The following is a 3,945-nucleotide window of genomic DNA, read 5'->3' on the forward strand; positions in this document are numbered from 1 at the left end:
CAATCATTTGCAAGCCTTGTTGGAACTTCTGAACCATAATAGAAGGTGAAACATTAATCACTTCTAGGTACAAACAATGAAACCTTTTCATTAACAACTCTTTGCTATATGCATAAACAACCATCCATTAATGTTGTTTAGTCTCACTTGTGACCGTAACAAGTTGTTCTATGTATCCAACAATTCTTGGCCACTAAAATTGTTCCTGACACGACGTGCTAAAAATGGTCTAAAAAACGGACACATAATTGAAGTAGCGGTGCCAGTGTCAGTCCTAGAGACTCATATTCTCCACATGTGGAATACGTCTCAAGTAAGGATGTCTGAAAAAAGGTAACTGTAAACACGCATGCGATGTGCGTGAGAGAGACCCTCATTATCCATGCTTCACGTCAGCTAAATCAAACTCCTTGAGTTCCTAGACCATGTTGTATCCCATGTGACAACATGTGCCAAATCAAACCCTATAAGTGGGTCTATAACTGTGGAATGCATAAATTTATTGTAGACACTACAACCCAAATTTCTTGGCTCTTACATGACCTTGTCATCTTGCTAAAGAGCAAAAATGGATGAAAACATAGAATTTTATTCATCCAACTTGAAAAAGTCAAGCAAAGCATATGCAAAAATGGAAATAAATCAAATCATATGCGTACTTGGAAGTTGAACAAAGTGTTCCCTTACCTCTAGTCAAAGGCACCTGTCCAAATTTCCCACCTGCAAAGGCCTAGGAGCTCTAACTAAAAATTAGTGATGTGCAAGTAGTATTGCACATGTAACCTTGGGTGTTGCCTTTGCAATCCAAACCCCTCGGTTAAAATTGACATAGTCAAACCGCGTGGTTAGACTTTGTAGGAAAATTGCTCAACTAGCAGCCAACAGTATCTGAATTCACTTTGGAAGTTGAAGTTATCCACTACCCTTGGCAGCTTATGGACTTCTTTCCTTGACAGTGCAAGTGCGATGGTTCCAAGAATTGACCATCAACACTTAATAAGTGATTTAGTAATCACGAGCTGGGTCTTTTCCCAAAAATTTACTCATATAAACACTCTTAATGCTAAAATAGAAGATCCACTTAAGTTGGAATCGTATTCACAACTAGATCTTTTTCGGACCCAAAAAAAATCCATTATCTTGGGTTTTTATGAATAGACGTGTTGTATGAAATGCTGGCTTCAGATAAGCTCTTACGAGTTTAAGACGTTCAAAAACTCAACTTTATTTTCACACTTAAAGTGTGTAGCGCTAAAATAATGCCCCAAGAATTGCTTATGACAAGACTCTTGCTTGTCCATTAGAATCGATGGGTACTCGATGAAATAGAATTGTACGATCTTGAAAGCAATCACTGATGGATTACAAACAGATGGCGCTTAGCCATTCCGAAAGAGGTGGCAATAGATGGCACTAAGCCCTTCCTGTTGGCTCTTAGCCCTTCATATTACCGTATTGACATAGAATGATGTCAATAATAAAAGCATGCCTAGTTTCACCTTTCCCGCAAAGAAGTTGGAAAGAGAGAATACTGGGCTGAGGAAAAATCCTTATTTGAATGTGTTGTATGTCCCTTTCATATGATCTAGTGTAGACCATATTTGTGTCTTAGCTTATCCTATAAGTGTACAATAGTGTACTTGTACCACGCCCTCGTAGAGAGAGGTACTGTAAGTCACCATTATCGTTGATCTAAAGTCAATCGATAATACCTTTGCACATAAAAGAAGCCGTACTTCACATGAAGTTGGGCAAAGCACTTTGCTTTGTACAATGGCTTCTTATGGAGTTTTCCCAAGCACTTTGCTTTGCACATCAGAGAGATATTTTCCAAAATGAAAAGTAAAACATATACAAAACAAACATAGCTTGACATTTACTAACCTTGCTGCCCACTTGTGGCCAGTTTTTTGGTAATTCGTTCGAATCAGGCTCATATCCATATGTACTGCTCTAGTGAGTTAGCGTATGTATCATATACACCCTCGTATGATTTTTTTAATATAAAATTGCAGACATCTTGGTAAGTTCCCCAAGTTTGTGTGCTATTAGCATATTCCAAACTTTGGAAGCTACTATGCCAAATGTCAAAAGGGAAGCCTTGCTCCACATAAGTACTCATGCACTGTTATGGTGCTCATAGCGAACACATACTCTTGCCAATTTACAATGGCATAACAAGATAAAGTCGACCTTGTCGAGTTGTACAATTGTTGAAAAATAGAAAAGTACTTGCAATAGATGTGCCTCGTACCTGCTTGACTTGATTACGTAGACGGAGCGTTGCTCCAGTGATGTCTTGAAAAAATCATCGGATCACGCTTGCCGACAATGGGTGGATCTTGTCATTGTCTGATTGCTTTAATGTCGTACAACCGGCCTAGAAGTCAAGCCCAAGCAACTTGGTTTAGAGCTTCTTGAAATGGTATGGTTGGCCTTGCTGAATAATTTCGTCTTACATGCCATAGGCCTTGCCTGTATCGGCATGCCACATGCCTTCCCTAAACCTGAGGAGCCAACATTGCCTAGGGGCGATATTCTAGCAGAATTACAAGTCAAAAGTGGAAAATTGACATCCATAACTGCAAGCCGTTGATGGTAGAATTTATTGGGCCAGCGATCGTGTTCATAGTCGTTTAAGGTATCACATGCCATGCATGAAAAACGTTGAAGACTTCCCGAACATGCTTGAGTAGCTTGATGATCGACGAGTAATTGACCTCAAATTTCCTAATGTGTGCTTGTAATAATGCAAAGGGGTCTGCAAAATTCAATGAATTCAAAATTGAAAATGTTACCATCAACCCCCTTACCGATGCTGACAAGCCCTCTTCGAGCGGTGGAACCATGTCATCGTATTCTCGATGTCCTTGTTATCAACACCTTACATGTTGCATGACCAATGCATGCCACCTTCCTTTGATCCTATGCCCATGTGAAAAACCCCTTATGGTGCTACTCTCACACACTCTGGTGGGAAGCAACCCTACACTTTGCACCTTGGCCCAGGGCAAACTCGACAAGATCATCACGGATCACTTTCGTGCAGGTTGAAGCTGCCCGTGTCCTTCATACAAGCGGCCCTCCCAAGGGTCTTCCTGAAGGAGTACGAGCGGAAGTACGACGCGAGAGAGAGTGTGCGAGAAGAAGAGCACGACGATATGGTGAACTCGCTCTACTGTAATGTGTAGAGCATAGTGAGTTCTTATTAGGTTTTTACAAAAGAATATGTGTACATACCTGGCGGCCCGCCCACTTACCTGGGCGACCACATTGGGCTTTATACCCCAACAACCTCCCACTTAAAGTCCAATGTGGTACTTTAAGTGTGAGAGAAGCTACTATACAAGCTAATATACAAGAGATGTAGAGAAGTGATGTACTACCCTACACCTAACTGCTTGCAAAAATGCGCAAAGCTCTCTGAGGGAAGTCCTTTTGTAAGTAGATCAGCAGGATTTTCTGTGGTGTGAACTTTGACAAGCTGAAGTTGCTTATCCTCGAGCATTTCCCTCATGAAATGATACTTCACATCCACAATGCTTTGTCTTTGAGTGATAAACTGGATTGCGAGCCAATTGTATAGCACTTTGACTATCACAATATAACACAGGCATCTCTTCTTTGATTCCCAAATCTGTTACTAGTCGATTAAGCCAAATTGATTCTTTGCATGCCTCTGATGCTGCAACATATTCAGCCTCTGTAGTAGACTGAGTAACACAATCTTGTAATCTAGAACGCCATGATACTGCTCCACCAGCCAATGTAAAGACATACCCTGACGTAGACCTTCGGTTGTCTAAGTCACCTGCATAATCTGAGTCTGTAAAACCCTTTACACTTAGCTCCCGACTCCCATAGCATATACGCATACTCTTTGTAGCTTTCAGGTATCTCAATATTCCTTTCACTGCCTCCCAATGTTTCTTGCCTGGGTTTGAC

Source organism: Adiantum capillus-veneris, chromosome 8 (assembly GCF_014529385.1).
Source record: "Adiantum capillus-veneris isolate H3 chromosome 8, ASM1452938v2, whole genome shotgun sequence".
Classification (NCBI taxonomy): domain Eukaryota; kingdom Viridiplantae; phylum Streptophyta; class Polypodiopsida; order Polypodiales; family Pteridaceae; genus Adiantum; species Adiantum capillus-veneris.